General features: G+C 40.4%; 2 pseudogenes; one reads left to right on the top strand and one right to left on the bottom strand.

Annotated features, from left to right (window-relative positions):
* Nucleotides 1-10,397: 10,397 nt before the first annotated feature.
* LOC116635744 lies at nucleotides 10,398-11,119 on the bottom strand (annotated as a pseudogene).
* Nucleotides 11,120-12,798: 1,679 nt separating this feature from the next.
* On the top strand, nucleotides 12,799-13,683 carry LOC116635743 (annotated as a pseudogene).
* Nucleotides 13,684-14,236: the final 553 nt, after the last annotated feature.

Genomic DNA, 14,236 nt, shown 5'->3' with positions numbered 1-14,236 from the left:
CAATGTCTTTGTTTGTTCTCGGTGATAAAGTCCCTGTAAAACACTATTGCTAATCTAATATTGCATGGTGTCTTAAGCCCTGGATCCTTTATGACCAGCTGCCATGTAAAGTGATTCAGTGTCTATGTACAAGTGAATTCAAGAGAAACTCTACAGATGATACAATGACTTGCAGACATGCACAGTTGAAGTCAACTGCCTCTCAGCAATAAATCAGATGTTCTGATAACTGACCTGGCAGTTTTTCATCTTGGATTTCCATTTTATTCACCAGAAACATCCTTTTGGGAAACTTAAATGCTTTGTTTATTTGTTTAAAAAAATTGTTTGGATTAATTTGAAAATTATTTGTCTTGGTCTTTGTGTTTTGTGCTATTTTTATCAGCTATGTCTATCCCTTAAGAAGTAGACACTTCTCCACAGCCACAAAATGAGGTTAAAAGAAAAAAAAAAGCACAAAATAAGAGACTCCTTTAGATAAAATCAGCTTTCACCCTGCCTTCCAGCATACCAAGGACACACAGCAAAACAATCTCTATGGCTACCCCCCCCTTCTTTAATATCACTCACCATGACCCACATTATTAGAACACACACACACCTGTCTCTCCCCTTACCAATCTCTGTACCTCTTAATATAGGGACTAGAGGAGTAATGTCTGCCACATGGAAGATGCTTAATGCCATATTTCATTAATTCTAAGAGACATTTACTTTTTAAATTTTAATAATTCATCAATAAAGATGTTTCTTATAATAAATAGCATGTTATATAAATGGCAGCATTTTTTTCTTAGTGGCAAATAAAATAATCATGCATCTTATAATTGATAAGGACTTATATTCAGTGAAATATGGTGCTGAAATGTACCTAATAAGAGATATTTACACAGGGTTTGGGGGACTCTGTTAATGTATTTTAGTTAAAAATACAAATAGGGGCACCTGGGTGTCTCAGTTGGTTAAGTGTCCACCTTCCGCTCAGGTCATGATCTCAGGGTCCTGGGATTGAGCTCAGCTTCCCGCTCCCTGCTCAATGGGGAGTCTGCTTCTCCCTTTCCCTCTGCCCCTCCCCCCTGCACCGCTCTCTCTCTCTCTCTCTCTCAAACAAATAAATAAAATCTTTAAAAAAATACAAAGAATAAATGATCAAATAATAGAAATTCAGAACATGGGCTGGGAAAGAGATTTTCTAAAAATTAAAGAAATCAGAGTTATAATTCAGACAGTACATATTTATTGAGCATTTACCATTTGCCATGCACTGTTCTTGGTGCTACTGATAAAGCAGTGAACGAAATAGCCTTGTGGAGCTTACAACATAGTGGGGGAAACAGACAATACATTCTAAAAAAATGTATAAAGTCAGTTGGGAAGTGTTGTGGAGAAAAAAAGTGGTCAGGATTAAGGTAAGGAAGGGAAGTAGAAGAAGATTGCTATTTTAGATGAGATGGTCACAGTGGTCTTCTCTGGAGGTGACACTTGCAGAGAAGGAAGCAAGGATGTAAGTTATGTGCCTCCTGGAAATACAGCATTCTGGAAAAGGAAAGAGCAAGGAAGTAGAACATTCCAGAAAAGGAGGACAAATGCTAGGAGTGTCTGCAAACAGAAAGGAGGCTAGTGTGCTGTGGCTAGTGAGCAGGCATGACAGTTCTAAGAGAAGAGGCCAAAGGTGGTAGGGCCCAGTTATGTGGGACCTCAGAGGTCACCATGAGGATTTAGTCTCTATTCTGAACCACAGGGGAGGCTTGCAAGGGTTTTGTTTTCTTTTGTTTTGTTTTTAAGATTTATTTCTTTATTTGAGGGAGAGAGAGAGAGTGCAGGCGCCTGCGAACATGCTAGCCTGAGTGGGGGCGGGGGGGGGGGGGGGGGGGGGAGGGAAAGAGAGTCTTTTAAGCAGACTCCATGCTAAGCACAGAGCTCAACACGGCACAATCTCAGATCTCACAACCCCGAGATCACGACCTGAGGGGAAACCAGGAGTCAACACTTAACTGACTGTGCCCCCCAAGCATCCCGGCTTGCAAGGGTCTTGAACAAGGAATGATATACCTGGCTTATGTGTGGAGCTGTGTGCTGCTTTGTGCAGTGGGGGTGAGAGGACTGGAGGAGAAGAGCTGGCAAGGATAGGAACACAAAGGACAGTACGTGGGCTACTAGAATAATCCAGATGACAGGTGATGGTAATCAGGAAGGGGCTGGTAGCAGTGGAGGTGGTAGTATTCTGGATAATTTCAAAGGTAGAGTTGTCAGGATTAGCTAATAAATTGGATATGGAGTATTGAAGAAAGAAATCAGGGATGAAGGCAAGATTTTTGGCCAAGCAACTGGTACAACGAAGTTGCCATTTACTAAGATAGGGAGGACTGTGGGAGAAATAGTTTGGAGGAGGAAAAAAACAAGAGTTCATTTTGTGTATTAAACCAAAGATGATACTAATATCCAACAGGAGATGTTGACAAATGAATCTATACTTCAGGATAAAGGTAGAAGATGGAAATATAAATGGGTAGACATTAAAATATATGTGGAATTTTAGGATATGTGAAATCTCCTTGGCTCTGGAGGAAGGGTAGAGAGTGGGCAGGGGAAGAAGCCCTGAGACAACCTGCTAGGAATGATCAGGGAGATGAGGAGGAACCAGCACAGCAAAGAGAAGAGCACTCCGGGAGATGGGATGGGGATCACGAGAAAGTGGCGGAGTAAAGGATCAAGATGAGGAGTAAAGGATCAAGAGAGTTAATGACCTTGTTACATTCTACTGATGAGATGAGTAAGACATGGGGCTGAGATATAACCATTGTTTTTGAATGCAAGGAGGCTATTAGCGACCTTTACAAAAGATAATTCAGTGGAATGCAAGGACAAAACTTGGCTCGAAAGAGTTCAAGTGAGAACAGGAGCAGGAAAAAATGAGAATGAAAAACAATTATAAACTACTCTTTCTAAAGGGATATAGATATGGGATGTCACTTGGAAAGGATATAGGATCAATGAGAAGTTTTGTTGTTTTTTTTAAGGATGGGAGACATAGCAGGTTTGTACCCATGAAAGAAGGGTATTCAACCTCCCTCTGAGTCCCTTCTCTTGTCTCTCTAAATTAATTACTTAATACAACTGGGGGAGAAGCATGCAACTGAGATCAAAATCTGACATCTTGTCTAAGTTAAACTCTGAAAAGAATATTTATTTACACTTTTACTACCGACTCCCACATTTCTGAAAGGCTTCTAGAGAATCAGTTTAAAAAATTATCCTGATCTGTTTTGTTTTTTAATAAGAAATATGGGGAGGGAGATATTGTCACATACTTCTGATTAGCAATATAAAATAAAAGAGTGCCTTGTGCCTGTAAATTCATTCATTTCAACATTAAATCACATTAACAACAGAATAATAAGTTCTCATTCTAAAGAGAAATAATCCCATCACTATGCTCCTCTTTTTCAATATCCAAGCTGACAGAGAAGCCAGTCTCATTAGAAACAGGTAAGAGTCTGCTGACATCTGTTACAGGAGACGGCTGACACTGACGCTAAACACGGTGACTCTATTTATTACAGAAGAGCTACACTGAATAAATGAGGATTCTAGCCCAGTAGTTCACGGTGCTGGCTGCATATCTGATTTCCCAATACCCGTGACCCACCCCCAGAGATGCTGACTCATTGGGTCTGAGTTTGGCGCGCACAACCGGATATGTTTGAAAACATCCCAGGTGATTGTAACGTGCACTGGGAGTTGAGAATCACTGCCCAGCATTTAAGCTTTTCACCTCAAGGTGGAAAAAAATCATAGCTGACTATAGTGAAAAGGCTTGAAGTTTGATCTAATCTCAAAAACAGAACACAGGAAAAAGCCACCTCCACGTGACGGACTCTCCTCCCCTGGGTTCTCTCAGCCACGGAGAGCCCACTCAACGGAATTCTGCCCGCGCGGCAGCTCCGTGCACCGGCCAGTGCCCGTGGGCGAGGAGCGACTTGGCATCTGTGGGCAGGATTTCTCCTCTCCCCCAGTGACTGAGATGACTACTGAAAGTCTCAGAGCAGTCAGAATCAAATTGGCTTTTCTTTGTTCTCTTTACTACACTTGACAGCAGGGTACAAGGAGAAGCTAGGGAGTCAAAAAGCTTATTTTAGGTGTTTGTTGGAGGGAGAGCGGGAGAGAGGGAGACGGAACTGCGAACAAGAAACCATAAGGAGAACAGAATGAAAAAGACAAAACTCAGCTGAAGCCATATCTCTAGTGGCAAATTCACTGTGGGCTTCGACCGCACACATAATTTAGGTCACTGTAGAGTTTTTGCTTGAATTTTTGGATAATTATATCTATTTTGTTTTGTTGATGACAACAGCCAGGTTATTTTTTTCTCTGGAAAGAACGGAATACCACAATGAGGATCTTGGACTAAAGGCAACTTTTCATTCTTTTCTTTTGCCTCAGGAATTTGATTTATAGGACAAAATAATAATCAAAGTAAAAAAATTTCTCATCAACACAAAAATAAAGAACTAAATTTACCCTCAATGTTACCACCATTATTTACCTATTTTTCTGTTATTCAATTTCTTTTTTTTTTTAAGATTTTATTTATTTATTTGAGAGAGAGAGAGAACGAGTGGTGGGGAGGGGCAGAGGGAGAGAGAGAGAGAAGCAGATTTCCCGCTGAGCCGGGAGCCCAATGTGGGGCTCGATCCCAGGACCCTGGGATCATGATCTCAGCCAGAGGCAGATGCTTAATGACTGAGCCACCCAGGCACCCTCGTTCTTTAATTTCTTGTTCAGCCCTATAAATTCTGTTATAGAGGTTTCACTATAGCATAGACTTTTTTGCATTCTGGTCTTTCACTACCATCTATTTGTTTCTAGTTGCACTTCAGAGGCAGAATTGGATTGATACAATCAAGCCTGGTTGGCTGTCTCTGCCTCCAGGCACATTATCTGCATCAGTTCATCCAGGCTCCTCAGGATATTTGGTTTCCTGGCTAGTTCCCTTCCTTGTAGATCCCAGTCCCAGACTCCACCCACAGGGACCCATGCTCATACACTTAAGGTGTTTTCTTCCAATACATATTATCTACCTTTATCTAAGTGCATATCTATCCATGAGCTATATAAACTATTCATTGTGAAAGTGCTTTCCCATTTATATTAACGGTATCAAATGGTAAATCACATTGTTGTTTTTTTTTAAATCATTCAGTGTTATGTTTTGGAGCATTGTGCATGTGAATGTAGGCAGTTCTGTTTTGTTTTGTTTTTTTTGACTGCTGGATAATATGCTATTGTTTGTTTATATCCTATTGTAATTTCTTTTCAATAAAGTCTCTTAATTTTCATTTTAAGGACTATATAATAGTCCAACATAGTGATACATCAATTTAAATCTAAATATCTTCCTGCTATTGCTTATTTAGATTTTATTTAGTCTTAGAACTAATCTGTAGAGACATACGTATTTAAACAAGTATTAGTTTGCTAGCACTGCCATAACAAAGTGTCAGACTGGATAGTTTAAACAATAGAAATTGATCTTCCCACAGTTCTGGAGGCTAGAAGTCTTAAGATCAAGGTGTTAGCAGAGTTGATTTCTTCTAAGCCCTCTCTCCTAGACTTGTAGATGGACTGCTTCTCCCTCTGGCTACACGTGGTCTTTCTTCTGTGTGTGTGTGCATGTCTGTGTCCAAATTTCCATTTCTTATAAGGACAACAGTCCTATTGGATTAGGGCCCACCCTAAAGACCTCATTTTAACTGAATTTCTTCTTTAAAGACCTTATCTACAAATATGGTTACATTCTGAGCTACAGGGGGTTAGGACTTCAACATGTGAACTTGGGGGAGGCATGATCCAGCCCACAACTAAAAAACTAAGTATATATAATATATATAACTATATAACTATATCTGATAACTAGTTATAGATCAATATATATATATATTGCTATGTATGTATTATATATACATATATATGCACATAGTGTTTTTCTAATTTTCTAGATAAGTTTTGAAAACAAAAACCTAGAACTTGGAATATTAAGTCAAAAGATATAAACATTTTTATACACCTTTGATATTTATTGCTTTCCAAATATATTGTACCCAGGTATACTGCCAATCTCTTTAGGTGTGTGCCAGTTTTACCAAGTATCACAAGCACTGGGGACAGAATTTAAATTAACTTTTCCTTTTTCAACAAGTTTAAAATTAAAACTCTTTTTCTGAGTTGTCATAAGTCTCTGCAGGAGTAACTTCTGATCCCTATCAGCAAGTAGCACGTCAAGACTATACTTTAGAGGCCAAGAGCATAACAGTAGATAACGGTAGCAAAATGAAAGTGTGCTCTCATAGCTATACATATACATCCTTATAAAGCCTTGGATAAGTTTGGTGGTTTCTGGTTGGACTGTCAGGGTTCTCCAGAGAAACAGAAACAAGAAGATATATAGATATTCATAGACATATACATATACACTCACACACATATGGAGAGAGAGACTGAATGAATGATTGATTGATTTTAAGGAATTGGTTTATGTAATTGTAAATGTTGGCAAGAATGGAATCTGCAGGTGAGGGCTGCAGGCTAGAGACTCAGGGAAGAATTTGATGGGGCAGCTTGAGTCCAAAGGCAGTCTGCTGGCCCTCCCCCCTAGGAAACATCACCAGTCTTTTATTTTCTTAAGACCTTCAATTGTTTGGGTGAGGCCCACCCACAATATGGAAGGTAATCTGCTTTACTCAGAGACTACTTATTTAAATGTCAATATCATCTACAAAATATCTTCAACAGCAACACTTTGACTAGTGTTTGACCAAATATCTGGTTACCATGGCCTAGCCAAGTTGACACATAAAATTAAGGATTGCACTGGGTATTTTGGGTTTTGTCCCCCCTGCCCCAAATGACCAAAACCTTTATGTTAACAAAGTGCACTGAAAAAGTTTACATTTATTTCCATATACTTTGTGAGGAAAATCTCTAGTCCTGTTTATATTATATATAGAAAATCTAAAAGAAAACTTAAAATTTTGTTAGGTAAAGATGTTTTTAACTCTGAGTAGTATGATGGTTATAGGTATTTAGAGAAAAAATAAATGTAGGTAACCTGAGAAATGACTTTTGTGAAAGTCATGGATCCATTACTTCAACCTGAAACTATCTTCCACTGTCATTCATACACTACTTATAAAGATGAGTCAAAAATTCATACCAACTTAATTCTTCCTTCCCACCACCTGGTCACAACTTTAGAAATTACTGTGGAAATTTAACCTTTAAAATGTAATAAACCTCAATGGCACTTCTCCTTTTCTCTTCTCTTTGAAAGTGTCAAGAAACATCATGCCATTATAGACCAAACTCCTGCCAGCAGTGGAGGCCAGAGAAGTCATCAAAAGAGCAATGCGAGATGTAAGATATTCTCGGGCAAAATGATTACTTCTTTCCTTTCAGCTCTTCTTTTACCTTCCAGAAGACCAGTTCCATGCAGGAGGTTGCATTTCAAGTTCCTAACAGAGTTAGTATTGATTCAGCAGAATCTAAATTGAACAATAGATTCTAAATACGGCTCTTCTTTATAAGAAAACAAAACCCCACAAACACCCAATATCCCTTCCCCAAACAGAATAAAATGGAAAGATTTAGCCTGCCAATATTTATTAAAAATCTGTGTCAATTAAGATAGAAACAGATAAATAGACCAATGAAACAGAATAGAGAACCCAATAAGATGGATACTTGACATAGGATGTGCTGGAGCCAGCTTCCACCAGCTCCTAAGAGCAGATTGTTAAATCACTAGAAACTTGAAATTGATGTTTGGTTCCACAAAGTCTATTATGTAGATTCAATCCAAGGCTAATAGTTGATCTCTTATCTGAAATCTTTATTTTTATCATTCAGTAATTTTTGAGAAGGCAGAAGGCTTATTTCATATTTACTCTACATGCTATATAATTAATGGGTTAAAGAATGAATGAATATATTAACTGCCTTTAAACTTACAGGCCTTAGAAATAATTTTTGCCTTCTTGGATTTTATTTGCTTGGATATGGGATTCAAAATGTTTCACAACATAAAATTTTGCTTTAAAACCTCAGCCTGAAGCAAACTTCTAAAAGTATCTGGATTAAAGTTGTGAGATAAGACTGGATAACTATGAAATAAAGTGAGTTTACTTTCTGCTCACCTTCTCTACTCAATCTGCCATTGCCTACTGAGCATAACAAGGTAATGGGGGGCAGCCTAGATGCTTCAGCCAGTGGTTGGGGGAGAGGGACAGGAGGTATAATGGCTTACATGTTTCTACCTTATTTGGGGCAAGGGATCTGCTTGTAGCTCAAACCTCAATTACAAAGACATTTTTTCAACCAAAGGTGTTTGAAAACTTCTTCCAGCCCCTAAGGATAGCAAAGAGCACAGAACAAAGAGTGATGGAACATACTCAATACAAAGATAGGTCATAAACTGCAGCTTCCTGCAAACAGAGAGAAAAGTCCTTTGGGAACTTACTGGTAGCAGGCATTTTTTTAAGAGAGAAAAAGAACTCCTTAGCAATACAGTTGAGAGAGTTTGTACTTAAAAAGAAATTTGTACAAGTGCATAAGTGAAGAGTGAGTTAGCTCTTGACTATAAACATGTATGCCCCAGTAAGGCTCCAGAAGAAGAGTAGCAGGTCCTGTTATAGCTTGAGGGACCATGAAATCTGAGCTACCCCAGGACAGAGACTAGCTCCTAGAGAAGGAAATGGGAAGTCTGTGACAAAACCACTGCCATTCATTTGAGATTCACTGTTAGGTTAATAATTTAGTGAAATATACAGCTTCTTTTCAGAATATGAGTTGGTTCCGCTATTCTCAATTAATCCTTTACAAAATCTGGAGTAAGCAAAATCCCTAGTCATAGATCAAGAGTCTTAAATGGAATCACATGGGTAGACTTGCAGGGATATTTGGATCAAGACTAAAGATCTACATAAAATTTCATGTCAATATGTGAATTTTCCTAGGTAATGGGTCCATGATTTTCTTTAGACCCTCAAAGAGAACTGTGACCCTAAAAGGTCAAGAACCAGTATTCTGGACAAAAATCAGAACTGGGCAGGTCATACATCATTTGTCTAGTCAAGATTCTGGTGTTCAGAGCAAGAAAACTAAGTAAACAGCCCATAGATAAAAATATTCACTAACAAACTTGTTTCTGAGTTTGTTACATGTTACACTATTTTCATAGAGAAGAAAACATACAACAGAGTGCAGCATAAACATTTTTCTCCGAAGTCATTAGACTCAAATAGTGTCCAACAATTATGAATCTTTTCTTCGCAAATATTTCCATCTATTTCCTATTCAAGAGCAAAATCACCTGGTCTGCACATTCAGACTCCATCTGTAAATATAGATCTGAAAAAACTAGCAGGAGGGAAGGCAACAGGAGGGACAAGGCACAGTAAGTGACTTGTAGGTCTACTGCCTTGTTTCATTTAGGTTAGTGACACGAGCATCATGACTACCACCTGCCTGGCTGTGATGCTCTAGCCTGTGAGTACGAACAGGGCAAGAGGCAGAAGATCAACTGACAGTCCTCACTGTCCACAAGAAGTTCACAAAAAAGCTGCTCAAATTCTAGAATGAACATTATTCCCATTCCACACTTGGGGAAAATACTAAGGTAGAGAAATATCTGGCAAAAAAGGAAGGAGGAGGTGCATGTGTGTTGTAAAGGACAAGTGACAAGGGAGAGGAGCAGGAAGACAGGTATCAAAAAGCTACAGTGTGCTAAGGGAAGTAGAGTCTCCTTTATCAAGTAACAAACACACTTCCTGTCCCTGTGACAATGTAGGGTAATATGATTTGGCCTGTGTCATGAGTAGAAATCTTTTTATTATGGATTACATATTTAGGATGATCCATTTCAGTATGTGCCCCTATGGCCTCCAAGTGAGGCACCTGATATCTACAGTGCACAAAATCAGATCCTTTAGAACAGTTGTGCACAATACCTGCAATACTGGATTTATGCATCGGATCCCAGCATGTGATTGGAGAAAAAAGTTGGACTGGGCATGGTGGGTGAGGGAACCAGGAGTTCTGTAACGCACAGTGAACACACATCTGCTTCAAAGAGCTGCTGCAGCGGATGCCATGTTGGCAGCGGTGCCCCTGAGGTGGTGGAGCCACTTCTCATTGACCCATCTAGGACCGCACCAGGTAGGGATCATCCAGCATCGGGATAGAGCTGCAGGGGTGTGTGAACCAGGCCTGTCTGTAACTCTAGGAAACGGAAGGCCATTTCAGTATTACCACTTGAGCAATAACAGATCAGATAACAAGGACAATATACACAACCTCCAACTAGAATCCTGCTGTGGTCTAGACAGCGAAGTGGGACGCCACTAGGAAACATTAGAACTGCAGCTCTTTGGGATCCCCCAGAGTGTACGTGTGCTCTCCTTCAAACGGGCCTCTTCCTCGGCAGTCAGAGTCACCTTCACAGCATCTGAGATTCTACTATTCCATCCCAAGGTGCAAGGAACACTAAGGAAGACATCATCTTTTATTCCACAGAGACCCTTAATCATGGTGGAAACTGGATGCACCCGCCTAAGGGTCTTCATTATACTTTCTGCAAAATCAGCCACAAACAGTCCAATGGCCAGGACGTGCAGCCTTTCAGGTGGCTCACCTTGTAGGCATTGCCAACCACCTGTTTGTGAACCTCTGTCTGCTGATCCTTATCTGCATCAGCGCCTAGGTCAGGGTGCAGATTCTTCAAGGGGACACCAGCAACACTGACTCCACTCCACACAGGCACGCTAGAGTCTCCACGCTCCCCGAGGACCTGCCCACGACAGCTCAGTGGGCAAACTCCCAGCCTTTCTCCTATCAGGTAATGGAACCGGGCTGGATCCAGATTGCAACCACTTCCTATTACACAGTTTTGGGGAAAGACACTTATCTTCCAAGCCGCATAGGTCAAGATATCCACTGGATTGGAAACAACAAGCAACTTGCCGTTTGGGCTCTATTTCACAATATTACAACATAGCCTTTTGCTACTGGCATAGTTTTTTATTTTACTTCTACCACACTTTTGAGAGCCACATAAAAAATTCATATATATTTATATAAAATTAAATATGAATATAAATACATTTTAAAATATATATAAATATAAAAATATATTTTTATATGTGCACACACATGTCAAGTCATATTAATTGAAAGGCTACCTTATATGTCCATCTCCATGTAAAGGCCAGCCCATGATACTACAAGCTCCATTTAAGGCTATGACTAAGCTCCACTTTCTCCAGAGCACTACAGCCCAAAGAGAGCTTTTCCTGACCTTCTACTGACCTTCTTATCTAAACTACTCACCTGAGAGTTGGTAGGTATATTGCCTTATATTGTTGTCTTATATCATTTTTAAACTTTTTTTTTTTAAAGATTTTATTTATTTTTTTGAGAGAGAGACAGTGAGAGAGAGCATGAGAGGGGAGAGGGTCAGAGGGAGAAGCAGACTCCCCACTGAGCAGGGAGCCCGATGTGGGACTCGATCCTGGGACTCCAGGATCACGACCTGAGCTGAAGGCAGTTGCTTAACCAACTGAGCCACCCAGCCACCCTCATTTTTAAACTCTTGAACATTTGGATAGTCACACATTTTTTTCTCTAAGAAGGTTTTATGCTCACTAAACACTGTATCCTTTATACTTTTCCTCAGCCCCATGTATGGTTTTGCCACAGAGTTGGCCCTCATTAATTGAGGAGAATGCCTGGCCCTGCTAATTCACTGAATTTCTAGCTGGAACCCTCCTCAGATTATCTGGGTTTCTAGAATTGCTAGGCTCCCAAATCTGGAAGAGTGTTATTCTCTCTCTAATAAAATATATAATGATCTTTTTAAAAAGCATAAGACAATCCATGGGAGATATACTCCTTGTTTTCAAGGTTATATGATAGAGTTGGAGGGGTAGTTCCCCTAGGAAATGCCCTATCCTCCTGAAATAACTCATCAGTTCCTTGGCAGGTGGATCACCCACCGTTACTGTTTCAGCACCTTTAGCAGAAAGTTGCTTTTTGGCAGTCCCCCTGTTGGACCCTAACAACCTGGCTCCAACTAGAAGATTTAATTGAAAATCTGTAAAGTCTTCTTCATAAAATCAGAAGTGTAACCTAAAGTGCAACTTTATTTTAGCTTACTTTATTGTACTAGTTAGGGCTCTCCAGAGAAACAGAACCAATAGGATGTGTGTGTAGGTACGTGTGTATATATACATCTATGTGTGCATATATTTACATATGAGATTCTAAGGAATTGGCTCATGTAATTTTGGAGACTGGCAGGTCCAAAATCTGCAGGGTGGGCTGGCAGCTGGGGACACAGAGAACAGCCTATGCTGCAGTTCAAATCTGCCATCTGCTAGAGTTCTTCTCTTGCTCAGAGGAGGTTAGGTCTTTTGTTCTGAAGGTCAGGCCTTGGTATGAGTGCATGAGGCCCACCCATTATGGAGGACAATCTTCTTTATTCAAAGTCCACCAATTTAAATGTAAATCTTATCTAAATCACTCTTTCAGAAGCATCTAGAATAATGTTTAACCAAATATCTGCACACCGTGGCCCAGCTACATTGACACATAAAATTTGCCATTACATCTGGTTTATTACTTTATTTCAACCACAGATACCTCAAAACTCCCTTGGCTTAATGTGACTTTTATCTGCCCAAGAACAGGGACCCCCTGCAGCTTATTCATCACTGTATCCACAATAACAATTCCATAGATGGATGAACACCAAAAATTGTCTCTGGCAAAGACTATAACGTGACTGCAAACTCCAAGCTGCTTATTATCACACCTGGGGCATCAGCAAGAGGGACAAAGCCATCTTAATTTGGTCCAGCCTAACATGAACATCTTTAAATTCATCATTCCTAATATTGTGAAATAGAGCCCAAATGGCAAGTTGCTTGTTGTTTCCAATCCAGTGGGTATCTTGACCTATGCGGCTTGGAAGATAAGTGTCTTTCCCCAAAACTGTGTAATAGGAAGTGGTTGCAATCTGGATCCAGCCCGGTTCCATTACCTGATAGGAGAAAGGCTGGGAGTTTGCCCACTGAGCTGTCGTGGGCAGGTCCTCGGGGAGCGTGGAGACTCTAGCGTGCCTGTGTGGAGTGGAGTCAGTGTTGCTGGTGTCCCCTTGAAGAATCTGCACCCTGACCTAGGCGCTGATGCAGATAAGGATCAGCAGACAGAGGTTCACAAACAGGTGGTTGGCAATGCCTACAAGGTGAGCCACCTGAAAGGCTGCACGTCCTGGCCATTGGACTGTTTGTGGCTGATTTTGCAGAAAGTATAATGAAGACCCTTAGGCGGGTGCATCCAGTTTCCACCATGATTAAGGGTCTCTGTGGAATAAAAGATGATGTCTTCCTTAGTGTTCCTTGCACCTTGGGATGGAATAGTAGAATCTCAGATGCTGTGAAGGTGACTCTGACTGCCGAGGAAGAGGCCCGTTTGAAGGAGAGCACACGTACACTCTGGGGGATCCCAAAGAGCTGCAGTTCTAACGTTTCCTGGTGGCGTCCCACTTCGCTGTCTAGACCACAGCAGGATTCTAGTTGGAGGTTGTGTATATTGTCCTTGTTATCTGATCTGTTATTGCTCAAGTGGTAATACTGAAATGGCCTTCCGTTTCCTAGAGTTACAGACAGGCCTGGTTCACACACCCCTGCAGCTCTATCCCGATGCTGGATGATCCCTACCTGGTGCGGTCCTAGATGGGTCAATGAGAAGTGGCTCCACCACCTCAGGGGCACCGCTGCCAACATGGCATCCGCTGCAGCAGCTCTTTGAAGCAGATGTGTGTTCACTGTGCGTTACAGAACTCCTGGTTCCCTCACCCACCATGCCCAGTCCAACTTTTTTCTCCAATCACATGCTGGGATCCGATGCATAAATCCAGTATTGCAGGTATTGTGCACAACTGTTCTAAAGGATCTGATTTTGTGCACTGTAGATATCAGAATATAGTATGCATTTAATGTAAAAGAAAGATCTGTATATAAACAATGCAACTAGCCATGTGTCACACCAACTAAAATTCTAAATAAACTTTGAACAGTGAAAAAATAAATAAACACATATTGTAAAACAATGATGACTACTAATCTTTAGTTATCTTTCTTTAAATCCTGCTGGAAAACCCTAGTTTATAAACAAATCTTCC

The sequence above is a fragment of the Phoca vitulina genome, unplaced genomic scaffold (assembly GCF_004348235.1).
Source record: "Phoca vitulina isolate PV1807 unplaced genomic scaffold, GSC_HSeal_1.0 scaffold11, whole genome shotgun sequence".
NCBI lineage: Eukaryota > Metazoa > Chordata > Mammalia > Carnivora > Phocidae > Phoca > Phoca vitulina.
This window is presented reverse-complemented; position numbering and strand designations above follow the sequence as displayed.